A 17357-nucleotide genomic window follows, 5' to 3' on the forward strand; every position below is an offset into this window, starting at 1 on the left:
CCTCCGTCCCTTGCCCTTATTGTAACATTTATTACACTTTTTCTGATCCTTACTAATCTGTTAGTTTTATAAATGCACGATTGTGTCAATTCTGTTCACCATTTTATCACCAGCAATATGCCTAAAACATAGTAGATGCTCAATAAATAATTTTGGGGTCACTAAGAAGTGAATCCCCTACTATTACGGTACAAATAACTTGGAAGCAGACACAGTGACTGATACACACTTGTTCCCATGCAGTGAACGCTGAGCAAAGACATACCAGCAGAGAATGTTTCTTCATTCTTCATTCTGACGTCCACACAGAAAACCAGTAGAAAAGCAGAACACTGCGGTTTTAATCAGTCCGGCCAAAAGCAGAAAAATAGGAGAGTTAGTCACAATTAATCTAAATGTTTATCTCTTTGAAAGAATATTACTAATATAACAAATATGAAGTTATCATCATTTCTATGAGATACACTAGACAAAGGAATAAAACTCATACAAAGTGTTGGCGAGACACCGATCATGAGAACCTCACTGGGATGGATTAAATGTCAAAATTGAATGGTTACATCTATTACTCTTTACTAATCCCACACATTTACTGAGCCCCCATTTTTGCCATTCTAATTGTTCCCAGAATTCAGATGTCCACATAAGAGCCATTCCATTTTCTTATAAGAGAAGATTGAGATGAAATTCTGCTGCTTCTATGTTTTGAGATTAAACTCCTTCAGGAATATGGGAAGGAGATTAAAATGCTTTGGATTTCTTATCTTTTGGTTTCTCACTCCTTTGGCACCCAGGAGAAGATGCTTGACAATCAGGACCAAGTGACCGTACACCATCAGAACTGAACATGTTGCCTTTATTCATTCTTCCAGGGGAGGACATTTTAGGCATGTAGCCACGCCCTCTGAGACACAAGAGTGAATTAAAAGTGGATTTAGAGAGCACCCAGCAATGATAAACTGCAGTTCTGAGAGGAATAAATTCACTACCCAGACTGCCTTAATGCTGCTGAGGGAGGGACTGAGGAAAGGAGCAAAATTCACCTTATACTGGCAAACAAACATACAACTGGGATGGCATCTTCTTATTCTTGCTATTCTACAAATAATCCATTAGAGCAAGAATAAACACCTTGCTTGTATACCTTATGTTCTAATGTTAAACAAAAGTTCAGAATTAGAATCACACCACAAAAAGAATTATCCAGGAATTGAATTCTAACTCACTTAATGACAAGCATTCTTAGAAGTATGGGTGGAAGGGACAAGTAGAGTCATTTAATCCAAGGAGTATCTGATACTGAATTTCCTCTGCAACCCCTGGGCCTTGGGGCTGTCTAGCATGTGCTGTCTGTTGATAGGAAAGTCCTTGACAACCAAGAGTAGGGGAGATTACTGAGAGCGACGGTCAAGGGCCTGCTTTCCTCCTGATCAGCTTAGTTGGCAGCTCTGTGTCAGCAAGACTTCTACTGCTTCTTCACAGGACTCAAACACCATAAACATATAAGAAATGCCACTATGAGATCCTTAGTCTACCCAGCCCAGAACTCTCTCTGACTGTGGAACCAAAAGACTTCTGGTGGGAAAACAGTAATTGTCTTTCATGGTCTCCTCTTAGGGGCTGGGGGATCACAAAGAAGCATCACGTGTTTCCCCATCCTAGACCTCTCAATGGCACACTTCATCTTGCCTCTTTTCTCAACTGACTCAACTCACATTTCTTGAATTCTAACTCTGGGCTAGCATTATGCTAAGTGCTCTCTCCTCTTGTGACATATTTATTCAGATTCTGCATAGAAGAACTTCTTGTCCCATTTAGCCTCTTTGTGTTTCAGGGAGTAGCCCTTCATTTTAGAGAAAGAATAACACTGAAATTAAGAGAATGAGCTCCTCTCCCCAGTAGGTAGAGTATTATCCATCCCTACTTATTGGTTCATTGTGGCTTTATTGCTAGCTTTTATCTTTGCTCTTCATTTCTTATTTTGATCCAATAACTCTCAACATTTTCCACTGAAGTATTCCAAAAAGATAGGCCCCCAGATTCTAGGGTCTGCAGAAAGAGATATATGTTTTAACTTCATAACTGACCTGAATTTTACATTGTATGTCATAAAATATGTAGTGGTTTTAATAAAACATATTTTATATGAATATTAACTAAAGTTAATGTTTATCTGTGACTTCACATTTCTCCTGGCAGATGAAGAGTGACCCTAGGAGACAAATATCTTCCATATTAAAAAGAAAAGGTCTGTAATCCCACCCCTGTAATCTCCTTTGGTCTTTCACAATATCTCCCTTGCCCTCACTGGTACAATCCCCAAACCTGGATGTTCTGGGCCCTCTGATAATTCCAAGGCCAGGAGTGTATCGACCTCCCAAAAAGCCCACGTAATGCTCAGCTGTTTTTCTTCCATACATCCAGCTAATAAATATTTCTTGAGCACCTACTATGTCCCAGGCATTGATATAGGTACACTCCAACTTTCCTTTTCTTTTTTGATCTCAATCCCTTATCACACAGCCCTATACTCTCATGACTATGGAATATAATAAAGAACATCAAAGAATGTCTGACCCTTATATGGGTGTGCCAAATGGTTCAATGTTACAACTTCCTGTCTAGATTCCTCTTTCTGTTAATTAACTTGGTCCAAAGAGTCCTAGTTTTTACAATTGGATCTTCTTGATTTTCCTAGAGTTGGCTCATCAGCCTCTTTCTTATTTTCCCCACATGGGCTAGGTTACAGAGACTAGAGATAATAGGGTTTATTAATTTTACTCTGGCTTAATATTTGTGTGATCTTAAGTAAGCCACTTAACTTCCTGAGTTTCCTTTCCCTCCCTGAAAAATAGGGATAGTAACACCATGTAAAGTTGCTGTTAAAGTGAAGTTTAAATAAGTCGAGCGATGTAAAACTCATATGTGGGCCTGACTCATAATAGGTCTTCAGTAAGTAAATGTATTTCAGAACCCAACTAGTACCAAGTTCCAACTTTTTCTTACTATGAGAATACAGCCATGAACAGGAGACAATCTACTACAGATTAAGGCACCAGCAAAGAATTCATACCAACAAACAATGAGGGAAAAGTCTTAAGAAAAATTATAGATTTTAAAAACATAGTAGTCACCATGAGAAAAAAGTAGAATTTTGATGGAGTTCCTCACCATTATTTTATGCTGAATTAGGGATGTGTGAGGTCGGGAGCAGCAGAGTCTTTTTAGTTCTTACAGCCACTGAAGGTCTTAGGCTGCCTAGTAGACACACTAGAAACTTTGCCTTGCAGCTAAGTGCTCAAAATTAATGCCCATCCCCAGAACACAGTTCTACTTGCTCAGGTTCTCCCCCCAAAAGACAGAGCAACAGTGAAAAGATTCAGTTCTCTGACTTCCTAGATAAAAAAGCCAACAGCTGTTGAGCACATACTCTAGGTCATGCAGTTTACAGGCATCATTTTATGTAGATCTTACCAGTATCCTAGTCTTAGCACTTGAGGAAACTGATGCTTATGGACGTAAAGCCATGTGCCATCAGCTATACAGCTACCCAGGTGAAGAGCTGGGATTTGAAGCTTAGCCTGTCTGATTCTGGAGCCTGGATGCTTCAACTCCATGCTAGACAATCTCGTTATTGTCCCAATACAAAGGATGATTTCCAAGGCAGTCGGTTTTAATACAGTTTAGGGAAAATTGTTTTTCTAGACTGTTTCTTCCAGTGTAAACTTCACATCAATGAACAAAAAAAGTGATGAAGAAAGTGAGCCAGAAGACTGGAATGGGTAGGACAGCAGATTGCACAACCTTAGAAAGAATTTGCAAAATGAGACAACAGAGCTAACCCCTGCCGCAAAGGGGTGCCAGGAGGACTGAGGAAGTAACTGGTGTGAGTTACTCTGTGTTCCTTGGAGGAAGGAGCTTTACAAATAACCGGGGCTACTTTTCTCTTTAAAAGAGAATTAAATGAATGTTGATTGTTTGCTTAACTAGCACAACTTGACCTTTATTGTGAGTGATTTTTTTTTCTTCTCATAAAAGGCAAGTCCCTTGAGATCATAGGGCATCTTCAACATGTGGAGCTGCTGAGAATTTGCATTGAGGGTCCCCAGAAAACCATCTTTGTCCCAGACAGCCTCGCCCAGGCAAGCATGCGGAGTGCATGGATAAGCAAAGGGCTGGGTGCCATGGCATTTGTTTTCCATTGAATAGGATTAGGGATTCTGACATGAATGATTAATCACCACATTGCAGACGGCTGACGAACACAGGAAAGAGTCCACTCAGAATGGATGGTGCATGCAATCTATTCCAAACAGCTGTTCCTTGTTCCTGTCTCTTCCACCTCCCTACTCTCTCCTCAGGTTCCTTCCTCCTAGCTTCTCCCTTGCTCATTCTTTCTCCCTCTTCTCCTCTAACTCCATCTTCTCTCTCTTTTTCTTTTTTTTAATAATCATCTCCCACTCGCCATCACCCAGTCCATCTTTGTTGATGTTGATTCTCCCTCTCTCTTCCTTTCCATTCTCGATCCCCTTTTTGTGGGACTTACATATCAAGCCAGTACTGGGGTCTGGAGCCCTGAGGGAGAGCACACTGAGGGCTTTTTAAGGGAGAGTACAGGAGACTAGACTTGAAAGCATGGGGGTAAATTGCAACTTTTCCCATCACTCGCCTACAAGGCAACGAAGAGGAAAGTGCCCTTCCTCTGACTGAGGTGAAGAAAATGAACAGAAGTGTACAAAGCCACCCACACGATTGTATGTAAAGAACACAGCAAGAGGAACAGGATTTGTATTTCCAGGTGCCTCAACTTCTGGAGGTTTTAAGTAACTCCCTTTTCATGGGAGTAGATTTGGAGGGAGACTATTTTCTCTCTGTTTGTTCTAACTTGTTAATCTACTATTTAACTTTAGAGTAATGTTTCCCTTTTAATCATCTGGGTTGTGGAAAGCTGTGTTTGCTTAGCACCCCTTTGGAAGATGATACCATCACAAGTCCTTGAGTTTTGATGGCCCAGAGCAAGAACTCTGGAGTCTAATTTTCTTGTTTGATTCCTGGCTTTACACTTCCTAGTTGTGTTGCCCTCAGTCAGTAGTTCTCTACCCTCAGCATGCATCAGAATCATTGGGAAAACTTGCAAAAATGCAGACTGCTGCTTCCCACCCCTAGACTCTCTGATTCAGTAAGTCTAGGATGGGGTGCAGTAGTTTGCATATCTGTTTCCAGGTGATCCTCATGCTGTTGGTCTAAGAATCCCACTTTGAGAACCATTTCCCTAAATGACTTCCTAGGTCCCTATGCTGGTGATCCCTTCCACATTTATAAACGCATGCAGGGTCTATAGCCTCGCATTTATAGCTTAGAAAATTTAAGATTACTCTTAGAGAAAAGAAATGTTCTAACAAAGTTGACCAAATATCAGAAATGAGTGTAATGTGGCCAAGAAAGTCATCTAAGACAAGGGTATGAACTAACTAATGGTCGTCTCCCAGTCCTCTAGAATGTTTTTTCCATACACATCCATTCGTAGAGCTCCTTCTTCCCTGTACTGTACTTAATAAGCACTCCCTATGTAACCTCCTCTCAAATTCTTCATTTTCACTCCATCATGTCCAAGATGTTTGTCCATATGGAAATGTGACCTGTGTCTTTGAAGTGTTGCCTGCCTAAGATTTTAAAGTGACGTATATATTTAAACTTAACTAGCCAGGCCAAACAAATTAGCAAGCTGGCAGGACCTCCACCTGCCCAAATTGCAGTGTGACTGCCTGCCACCAGGCGTCCTCTTAGCAGGCTGGGATCAATTAGTGATTGCAATTGAAACTGAATGTCATTATTTACATAACTTTGGGCTGTTCAAATTTTATTTCACTAAAATTACATCATGGAACTTGGGGCATTACAAAGGACTGCCAACAAAACGAAAATTGGAACCAGAAAACAATGCATAAGCACTTGATTCAAGTTGGGTGCTCAAGGTGAGCCCCGTCTGATTACTCTTAGGCACTTTTTTCATCATACTCAAATGAGGATTTCTGTGCATGTGGCAACAACTGTAAATGCTTTGAACCTTCTGATTTACAATAAAGTCGAATAGCTCCAAGTATCGCCCTCTCTGAGGTATTGGCTTAATAAATGCTGTTAGCCCCTTGAAACAAATGGCTCCAAACCCAAGGCTAGCTTTTCAGACACTGGTCCAACAGGCCAAGGGCTGTTGAAGGTATTGTTTTCTTAAGAAACGCACATCAAGCAACCCTGTCTATACTGCTGACCCCACCTACTGTAGAGCTGGCCCAGTGGGAGGAATTGTCTCAACAATTTGAGAATCTACCTCAAGCATAAGCCTAGAGGAGAGAATGAAGGACATTTGTCTTTGATGAGGAAATACGATCTTAAAGCCTGTGGATAGGTGATTGCTGTAATACACATGGTCCCAAAAAGCCGAGCTGTCACATTTAGCTAACGGATGGAAGCATGAAAAACTTCAGAAATATCAAAGCTTAACATTTTTCCAGTAACATTAATTCACTTATACTGTACATAATTTTTTTAGATTACTCATTAAGCTGTTAAAAGAGCTTTATATAGAATATGAGAAATAAGTTTGCTTGTACGTGACTAAGAGACTCTCAGGCTTTGTATCTCCTAACTTTTTTTTTTTTAGTATAAATTTGTACCTGAGTGCTTTATTAACATAGCTTTTTGCATATAATTTCCCTCGTGGTTTTTTGTTTTAAGAGAAAGTATGATTGGAGCAAAGGAACTGCCAGTACTTAATAATGTTTGCATTTAAATATCCTACATAGATTTTGAGGTTAGCACAGTGATGGGGTGCCTGTGTGAGGGGAAGGTAAAGTTCACCATTTCATTCCTTCTGCTGTGTATTCAGAGGCTTCTTTTTAACCAGGCAAACTTGAGAAGACAGGAGAAGAAAGCTTAGAGCAAGATATAGCTTCTCTCTTCCCTACTCTCAATCACCCACCAAGGTATTCCTTCCTATGAAGTGTTAATAGTCTACCCAGAAACTTCCCTGGGTGAAGTCCTCAGACTGGACACGAGTGTACACAACTCCACTTTCCTCATCAGAACCTGGCCCTATTACAATTCTTAACACAAATGTCTTGCTCTCTGTCATGTAGCCATGGTGGATAAATGGGTTAATCTGAGAATGAGTGGGAAGTGAGGTAAAGTAGAATTTCACTGGCACTTGAGTATTCCACCAAAATTCCCTTATGGTAAATTCTCTCCTATGTACAATGGGAATATTCTCTCATAATATTGAGTTGAATAAGTGTCACTGAGTTACAATTACATGAAAGTTCCTGTAACATTGTTTTGCTTTGTTTCCTGTATCTTCACTCCTCTCTCCCCACACACACCAAGAAATTCCAGAGGAATATCTCAACATTAGAAGAGTGTAAGCAGTGATTTTGTTCATGATGCATTGGGCAGAGGCAATTCTTTATTACACATGACAGCCTGGAGCCTCCCAAAACTGTTCCAACCATATCGAGATGCAGTGAATTTTAACAGTCCTCACAAAAAGTTAAAATTTAATGCAGCAACAAAAATTTATTTGCACAAAGCATGATGTAGGGTTCATTGTAATTGGGTAGAATCTCGCTTTGGGGAAGCAGGGTTCATCTGCTGTCATGAGAGCAAGAGAATCCAATATCTTTAACACATACAGTAAAAACCTGGAGCACAGATTGAGGCTCTTTGGAACCTGGGAAGGGCACCTTTTGCTAGACTGAGAGCCAGTTCAGGCTTGGGCTGCCTGACAACTGAGGTCTCCAAGGGAAATGCTGTCAGGAAGCCTGCTTGTCCTCTGTCAGGCCAAATTTGGAAGTTCGGCTTAGGAAAGATGGGCCAACGCTTAAATAAAATTTGGGAGGATATTGGGATATACGGACAGTGCTGATTATGTTCGTTAACGTGCGAGGCCCAACTTCTATTAGAAGTTTAGGTTTCTCACCGTGTTCCCTCCCACACAAACAAATTGGAGGGGGAAAAAAATGCTGAGTTAAATTAAATCATGAAAAAATAATTCGTTCTAATTTTCAAAGTAAACATTAATTTAAGCTTTTTCAACACTCTTCCCTGACCACAAACGAGAGACAAAAAGGTTTGTTTCCAGAGACAACATTCATTTGCAGCGTATGCTCTAGAAAACTGAACTGAGGACCATAGCTCTGCAGGCAGGTTTGGCAATGAATTTGAAGCACTGGGAACCAAAGACCCTCCCTTTCTTGTTTTTTCCTGATGTCAAGACATTGTGGGGAGTATTTTTTAATCTTGGAATTTCTAGCATGTAGCACAGTGCCAAGAACAGAGTATTTGCTTGATAATTTTTTGTGAATGAATGGATGAAATATATATGTGTGAGTCACTTACCAACCTCAGTTCTCTACTTCATTTTACTTATACATATTATTAGGGGCATTTGTGTGTGTCTGTGGGTATTTGTACATAATACAATATATGATTATATTTGTGTATAAGATATCGACATATCTTAATGCCTGTCAGGAAAATTAAGTTTACATGGTCATGTATACATTATTCACCATGATCTTTTATTGAAAATTACAAAGTGAGCCATTCCATTTTTATTCCAACGGATTTGAAAACTAAGCTTTTCTTATTTCTTTTTTTTTTTTTTTTGTGAGGAAGATCAGTCCTGAGCTAACATCCATGCTAATCCTCCTCTTTTTGCTGAGGAAGACCGGCTCTGAGCTAACATCTATTGCCAATCCTCCTCCTTTTTTTCCCCAAAGCCCAGTAGATCGTTGTATGTCATAGTTGCACATCCTTCTAGTTGCTGTACGTGGGACGTGGCCTCAGCATGGCGGGAGAAGCGGTGCATCAGTGCGCGCCCGGGATCCGAACCCGGGCCGCCAGGAGCAGAGCGCTCACACTTAACCGCTAAGCCTCGGGGCCGGCCCAGCTTTTCTTATTTCTTATTAACTTTCTTGTTTTTCACAGCAAAATTTATTGGCCTACACTTGATATTATAATCAATTGCAGTATATGTGCTGATGTGTATATTCATTACGTATAAAATAGATGTTCATGGTTTAAATAGACAACTATTTCTATAAGATCCGATGAAAGGCAACAGTATCCTGCCACAACTGACCTCTTCCCACTCTAAGGCCCATTTCCAAGAAGCATTGACTTTCAACTTTTTAGCAGTCTCTTTTGGAACTGAGTTCCATGCTGTATAATAACCTTCTTACACTGACATGTCTTAATTTTGTATTTGTAGACGTTATCTTTTGATTTCATCCTATGTAAAGTGAAGATTGAGTTCATTCTCTTATGCACACACATTCACACACATACCTAACATTCTCCATCTTTCCCAATGTAACCATTTCACAATTTTTAGTGACATCTATAGGCAGTGTTTAAGTTATGGAGATTACGTAATTATTGCTTAGCCACAGATAGCATTGTGACTACACTTCCACTTCATACAATATTTTGTTTCTTAATAATCATTGCCTTGTTTTTCACCTATGGCCTTATGATGAATTTGTGGTGAAACTTCTGACAGATTGCTAAAAGTATCCCCCAAATCGTCAGACACAGCAGGTAACTTATCAGTTCTGATTTGTTTTATCTCGTCTGTTTGTTTGGGGGACATTCTTCCTGGACCATGTCCCCCTGGCACCCATAAAAGGACTGCTCTCCAGGCCTGTCACACCGGCATCATCCTGAAGTGTTTGCTCCTATACTTTACCCTGGTTCCCGTGTCTTCTTCCTTGATTTCCTTCTTATGTGGGAGTAAGGTATCTTCCAGTAGCTTCTGAAAAAGTGTGCATGGGAAATAAAATGTTGAGCTCTTGCTGTTCTTGAAAGTTTCTTCATTCTACCTTACCCTCTGATTAGTTCAGCTGAGTAAGAATTCTTGGTGCAAATCGAAAGACATTTCTCTTTTGTCTTCTAACTTTCCCCTTGGCTTCTGACTTTTAGTGTTTCTGTGACATAAAATGCTACACGGACTCCCAATCCTTTATACAAGACCTATTTTTTCTCTCCAAAAAGTATCTAGGTCATTCCTGGTGTTCTCAGCTTCACTATGGTAGGCCTTGATGGAGATCTGTTTCCTTGCCTTGTGATGAGCTCTTAATGGGACCTTTCAATGTTTAGATTTGTCTCCTTGACTTCGGGGAAATATATTAAGTTAGCACTTTGGTAATGATCTCTCCTCTTTTTTCTTGTTCTCTTTCTAGAACTCCTATTATTTCAGGTGGTTGACCCTATGCAATGATCTTCAAATTTTATAATTTCTCCCTGATTTTTATTCCTTTGTATTTTTCTGCTTCTTCATTGTTTTTTGTTTTTTGTTTTTTTTTTTACTTTTTGGGGGACTCTTACTCTTTGAAAGTTCCTGTACATAGAATCCTTTCCTTATTTTCTTCGTGTAATCAATATCTACTTGGATATTAATTACAGTATTCTTTTCTTCTATTCCCTGCGATTTTCTCTGTTTTCCTCTGTTTGTTTGTTTCTCTCTCTTTTTGCCCTTCCTTCCTTCCTTCTCTCCTTCCTTCTTTCCTTCCTTTCTTCCTTCTTCCCTTCCTTCCTCCCTTCCTTCTTGCTTTCTTTCTCTCCTTTTTTCCTGCTCATATGTATTGGTCTCTAACTCAGATATTAAGTGTTTTCCTCAAATGTCTGGTGATTCTGGGTTATCCATTTATATATAAGAGTGAGACACTAAAAATTTGATTGTATGTGGGTACAGCTGATAGACTAGTAGCCTTCACAGGAAGGTTATTGGTTGGGGACCTTTTGGGTACCTTCAAAATGGAGATCTATATGTCTCATTTCTTGTCTTCATTTCCTCAGAGAAGAATTCCGATTTCTCTTTAACACAGTTCTTGAAAATAAAACAATATTGGCATCTATAAATATTTTATTGTTGTTGTTTAATTTTGCTATCACATTTTAAAGTAACAGGTCTTTACAAATTTAGTTTTGAAATCATGATGGGAAATATCCTGAAAGCAAAACTGGGAGAAAAAATTTATAATTTGTCATGACCTTCATGACCGAAACTTTTAACAAAAAAGTGCTTTTCATAAGGCAGTAACAGCTGGATTTCTACATGAGATAACTGGTTGGTTTTGTTCTTCATGGTTTTCTCATCTGTTTCACGCGGGCTAATGTGAATCAATACTGACAAGATTCTTAAAATAACAAAATGTGAGGGCCTCCATGGGGCCGGGCCAGGCTTTACTCAGGTACCTCTCACTTGTAAGTGCACACACAGCTCTTTCCTACTGCCTTGGTGCACTGCCTGTTGCTGGCAGGAGAAAAACAAGTGAACAAACAAAAATCCAGCATCTTCGTCAGTACATGGGACTCTTCAGAGCCTGGAAGTCAAGACCACGCAGAGTCCTAATTCTAGTAATTTATTAAATGGAACTGCCCCTGTGACCTCAAACAGGGAGTGCTCTGATACAAAGAAATGAGCAGTGCACTCACTTCTCACTCCTGACAGCTGGCCTGAGATTGATATCTGCCATTTCTGCCTTCACTAGGGTATCAGGTAATGAGAACTGGTAAAGGATTTGGTGATGTCGGAATAAATGCCTTTCATAATACTAAGAACTGTCAGAGTGTTTAAAAAATTGACCATGGTACATTGTTGCCAGTGAGAACTTTCTTGTGGAATGTGATGAGCAAGTGGATATCAACTCATATCAACATCGTGAAATGCTGCACTGTTGGTCACCAAAAAGAGGTGATACATCACACCAGAGATGGATGAAGTTATTTGCACCATTTCCAATGCCAAGGAAACAGAGAGGGTACCTATGGCTATTACTTCAAAGCTATAAACCTTGTGTCTTTGCCCCCAGTAGAATATACTCTAAATTGGTCAGGGTCAAAAGGATTCAAGAAAACCATGAGAAAAGCTGAAGGGAAAAAAACCTTCCCAGATCATTGTTGGACACACACACACACACACACACACACACACTTGAGTGTTAACAGAGAAGGAACTCAAGGTAAGTAGCACAAGAGTTAACAGGTAAACTAACAACTAATTTCTAATATAATCCAAGATTATGGAGCTTTCTACAAGATAGTTGATATTTATAAGCAGAATGGACAAACGAAAGATGATTTAAAAATAATTCTCTGCTTTACAGAAGGATCTACCTCAGAGCTCCTTTCCTGGGTTGAGGTTTTGATGGGTTTTAGGTTATTAACTGATGCAATTGTCAGAGAGTTGGGTTGAAGGGAGAGGAGTATGGGCAGCTGCTGCCAGGTGAAAATTAATTAGAAAAAGAAAATAGAGTCTTTGAATTGATAATTTAGGGAACTGGAAAACTGGAAACTCATTCGCAACAATTTGAGTTTTGCATGGTTTTTCAAAAACATGAACATCGGTAATTGGCAATCTACATCCACAAAAGCTCATAAAAATCAATGTTTATTTCTTGAAGGCTATACTCTGTGAGCATCCATGATACTTTGTTGGAGGAAGGGGAACACTTGTCTTCTTCCTGCACTTACACCAGCAGTTCTGACTTTTAAATTTCATAATCAATAAAATTAAGACAGTTAACAAGAAAAGATTTGTGTGCAGGTAGGTAGGGAGAACAGACACAGGGTGACCAGTTTTCTTTTGTTTTGTTTTGTTTCACAATAGAAATTTAAACAAAGCAAAGTCTGCTATCTTGTTATTTCTTTCATTTCATATAAAGACACAACAAAATCCAAAAAGTAAAAAATTAATAAGTGTAGCCTCAAAATAAAAGGCAGTCCTTCATTGCTTAAAATAAATTAAAACAAAATTTTCACCCCATAGTCTAGGTTTTCCGTCTTGGAACATGCTAGTAAACACCTTTGTATGATGCCGCAATGGTTTTTGGAAGCAAGTTTCAGAGCTACTAATCTAGACATTGCCAGATCCAGGAAGTTGTCTATTAAATCTTGATATAACTAGGCACTGGAGCTAGAAAGGGGCTTAGAAATTACTTTGTTAAATTATTTATTTTGCACTTAAGGAACGAAGGCTTTGTCTTTGTCTAGAGTAGCCCAGCTAACCAGGGCCTGAATGGGGTTTTGTCCAGCTCTCCTTCCAATGCACTTTATGATGTTTTCTGTCACTCCCCCTCTTGCCTGAGATGCTAACATTTTGGCACAGCTGTGCAGGATACGGAGGCTCTTAAGGAAGAACCCCTTTAAGCTGAAAGGTTTTCACTATCAAGAAGTATTCATTGGGTACCTACTCAGAGCGAGTCCCCGTGGAGAGGAAGAGTCTTTTTTTCTCAAGTTGAGTATCATGCTGTCTGGAAGACAGGTCAAGTACATGAAAATAAACCCAACAATGTGCAATAACACAGGATTGAACGTTTCATGAGTAGGCAGACAGCAGGGATCAACAGGGCCTGGGGAGATGGAGTGGTCATGTGTTTCTGAGGAACATTTATAGGAAGCAGTGTTGCCACACGTAATTTGCATCTGACGGTCTAAGCACTAAGAAGCTGGAGCCTTGCTAGACCTCTCACAAGAGCTTTGGACATCTTCACCTTCCGTCATTTCAGCTCTCACAAGACAAAGGACTCAGGAATAGGGGAGTTTTGAAGAGGGCAGGAGGATAAGCAATGAAACATATAACACCCCTTTTTCATTCTCATTAAATGCCGCAACCTTCACTGTTAAATATGCTCTTGACCTTGTAGGACAAACTCTAGAAGCAAATTTCTCATTTGCTGGCCTCTCCCTGGGCCTTCTGCGACATACTGTCGCTCAGACAAGTACCGTTCTTAATGGGTTTATGGGAAAGGCTTGGCCTGCCTTTCCATCTGCACCTTCTGCTGGCTCCCTCCGAAAAGCGCGAGCTTGCCATACGACATTCCCTTGAATTATTTAGATTGGTAAATCTTTCTGCATCTCACATCTTTAGTCCATCTGTTAGCCGGAGCTTTGCCTTTATAGGAAGTGTCCTTTATGCATGCTGGCATCTGTCAGCAGTACACTTCCCTCTTTTATTCATGATCTTCTATGGGAGAGGGTACAAGCCGCAGAAACGCCGCATGCCTGGTATGCATTTCATTTTAATGGAAGATTACATGACTGGGGTGCTGGTTTATTACCTTGCTCCACATGCATCCATTCATCACCTGGCAGCCCCCTCACTCACCCTGTTAGGAGGTGCTGGCCCTTCTGCAGCCCCTTGGTCCCAGCCTTATGCAGGAAGTGGGCTTGATGGGGGAGAGAAAACTGATCCTTTAAGAGAAGATGAAAGATCAGGAGAAAAGAAAAATATGTAATGGAGAATCATGGGCCAGGGGAAAGGAAAAGGTCTTAACCTCAGGCCGATACCCAGATGCAGACATGGAATTATTTGTACAAACCAGTAGCTGCATTAAGGAAAATGTCACCATGAATACCATATCCCAGCCGAATATATTCTCCCTGAAAAACATGCTCCTAAACATATACTTTTTTCTGTTTTCCACTCACAGGATAATTAAATCTCAGCGTGGTCTTCTCATGCAATTTTCTTTCTAATGCTGGAATAGCCTTTATGATACTGTTTGCCAAATGTGGGTTATCCACAAGAAATAATCTTCTATAAGAATTTTCAAATTATTTTATGTTATCATTTTGATGTCAATCTAAAAATAATCAATATAAAGATAACCTTAATGGGGTAATGATATATGCTAGTTGCCTGGAACATTCACAGTTTATGCTTGTTTATAATTGTGTATAAATTAGTGCCCGACAATTATTTTTATCACTCTCCTTTCACTCACAAAAGTGTGCTGGTTTGGATCCTAAATTACGGTCACCCTAATAAAAAATCATGTGAATGACTACTCTATCTGACAATTGCCTATATGATTTCAGTGCCCTTGTTAGAAATTGTATTTGCTTTCCCATTGGTACCATGTCAGGCTTCTTTACTGTCGAAATAATGGGTATGTGCCCAGGAGGAAGGGACCAACATCTATATTTGGAAGATGATTTCTCCTTCCAATGAGGGTCTTTTTCAACACAGCATTCCTTCATTTGCTTAATTAATATTTAATGAGTGCCTACTATGTATCGCATACTTTTCTAGATACTGGGGATACAGTGTAAATAGGCCAAAAATCTTTGCTCTCTTGGGACTTACATTCATTGAAAATGACTAAGATTATATTCCGATTGAGAGCCACTTACAGTTTATTATACATATCTACATTCGTAAAGGACATACAGTGTATGTTTTAGCCCTGGGTGAGCACAGATTTTAAGTAGTACAGATAAGCAGAGTGAGGCAAATAATAGGTCAGAAAGATAATGAGGGCCAGCACCAGTTCAGAGGAACCACGGATACCCAAGCTCTTATTACATGTGAGTTGCATTCCTTATCCCCTCCACAGCATTTGATACATTTTAAAGGAAAATGAAAAGGATAAAGGCTGAGGTCCTGGCACTTGTTATGGGGACCTATGGAAAAATGGAAAATGACAAAGATATATATGAGTTAATCCTGTGAGCACAAGTGAGAATTCTCTGATATTTTATCAAGAGACAACATTGGAAAAAAAAAACAAATCTAGACTTCTGTGAGGCAGTCAACTAGAACCAGGCATGTAAAGATTTGGAAGTATAGTTTACTGAAATTTCCCTCAATTTTCCACCTCTTCCATTAAATTTCTATTTCTACTATTATATTGTTAATTTTCAAGAGTTCTTTCTTGTTCCCTGGCTCTTAATTTTATATATCATCCTGTTAGACATTTATTAATGCAATATAATCTCTCATCTCTCTGAGAATATTAATTACAAATTTGGCTGTTAAAGATTTCTTCTCCTTACAATTGTCTTTGTTTTTTATGAAGTTCTTTTTTTTATACTTGATTTTGGTCCTATCTTTGATGTTAGATGCTTTTTATGAACTATAGTGTGACCTTTGATGGTCCATTCATAAGAGTGAGGTGTTAAAAAGCCAGTTGGAAGCTCCACTTGCCTGAGAAGGGCTTGTTGACTGTTGGGATTCACTGTATGGTGATTGGGCAGGTACCACTTATTTTCATTGGAAGTCAGTATCAGTTTCTGTAAGTCTTTTCTCTTTGACATTCAGCTTCCCGAGAGCGGTAGCTTCCGATCTCCTGCCTGGAGGACCTAAGGTGTTTGCATTCTAAAGGGGAAAAGGAGTGTGGAGACTGGAGAGTCTCATGGTTCAGAGTGAATACTTTCACTTAACCCCCTTTCCCTGTATGGCACCTGATCTCTTATCTCGTGCCAGGATGGGGAGGAAGTAATCACGGATCTGAGAGGATTGGAAAAGGGCATCAGGGAGACTAACTGGACTTCAAATGTACTTTCAAGCAATCTTCCCATTTCAGTCCCTTTGGACCCCACCTTCAGAGAAAGCAGGTGTCTTTCTGGGGTTCTGAAGCTTGAATTGGGTTGCTTCTTCTTCGTCTCCACTCTGAAGGATTGGGTTTGGATATTTTTTCTCTACTGAGTTATAAGCAGTCCATCTGCTGTCTGTTTTCCAAAACGTTATCTATATCCTTGATCTGCCACCATGTTCTTCTCTCTTCTTGTGAATTTATAGATTTATATCTTACTAAAAAATTATATAATTCGGGGCTGGCATGGTGGCGTAGCAGTTAAGTTCGAGCACTCCACCTTAGTGGCCCAGGGTTCGCTGGTTCAAATACTGGGCTCGGACCTATGCACCACTCATTAAGCCGTGCTGAGGCAGCATCCCACATACAGCAACTAAAAGGATGTACAACTATGACATACAACTATGTACTGGGGCTTTGGGGAGAAAAAAGGAGGAAGATTGGCAACAGATATTAACTCAGGGCCAATCTTCCTCAAAAAAAAAAATTTATAATTCTAGTGGAATTTCAGGAGGGAGCAGAGATAAAAATTTGTGTTCCATCTTCCAACTTTAACTGGAGATCCTTTTCTCTCTTTTCCAGGATAAAAGTTTCTGATTACTCTTGCAAGACTTGAAAAAGTATTGAGCTCTCCTGCCATGCTGAATGTCTTTTCATAACACAACCCATTGTTTTCTGGCTTATTTCAACTCCCAACTATTATAAGAAATGTAAAATAAGACCCATGGAAGTAAGGAATTTTTTTTTACATTACCACATACTAAAGTGACAACATAGAAATGATGTATTATGTGACCCCTGTCTTTCAGGTGATGATAATCAATTTGGGTTTTGGTCTCAACAAGTTAGGAGGTTTACCAGAGATCATTGAGAATAAAGACTGCTGCTCCTTACTTTCCCTACTCAGTGAAATCTCAGCTTACCAAATTCGTCTAGCCTTTTGGGCAGGTAAAATATGGGTAGATAAGAACCCCAAATTTCTCCCAT

At 39.7% G+C, this 17357-nt stretch overlaps 1 long non-coding RNA gene across 1 annotated transcript in view; it reads right to left on the minus strand.

Moving 5' to 3' along the window:
- Window positions 1-216: 216 nt before the first annotated feature.
- The window catches only part of LOC147917803 (uncharacterized), a 76630-nt gene continuing 59489 nt past the window's right edge, over window positions 217-17357 (minus strand). Inside the window, exon 3 of the long non-coding RNA XR_015554533.1 lies at window positions 217-332. This is a non-coding gene — a long non-coding RNA (uncharacterized LOC147917803). The remainder of the gene's footprint in view (window positions 333-17357) is intronic.

Source organism: Ceratotherium simum, chromosome 2 (genome assembly GCF_057802395.1).
Source record: "Ceratotherium simum simum isolate JZ-2026a chromosome 2, ASM5780239v1, whole genome shotgun sequence".
Taxonomy (NCBI): domain Eukaryota; kingdom Metazoa; phylum Chordata; class Mammalia; order Perissodactyla; family Rhinocerotidae; genus Ceratotherium; species Ceratotherium simum.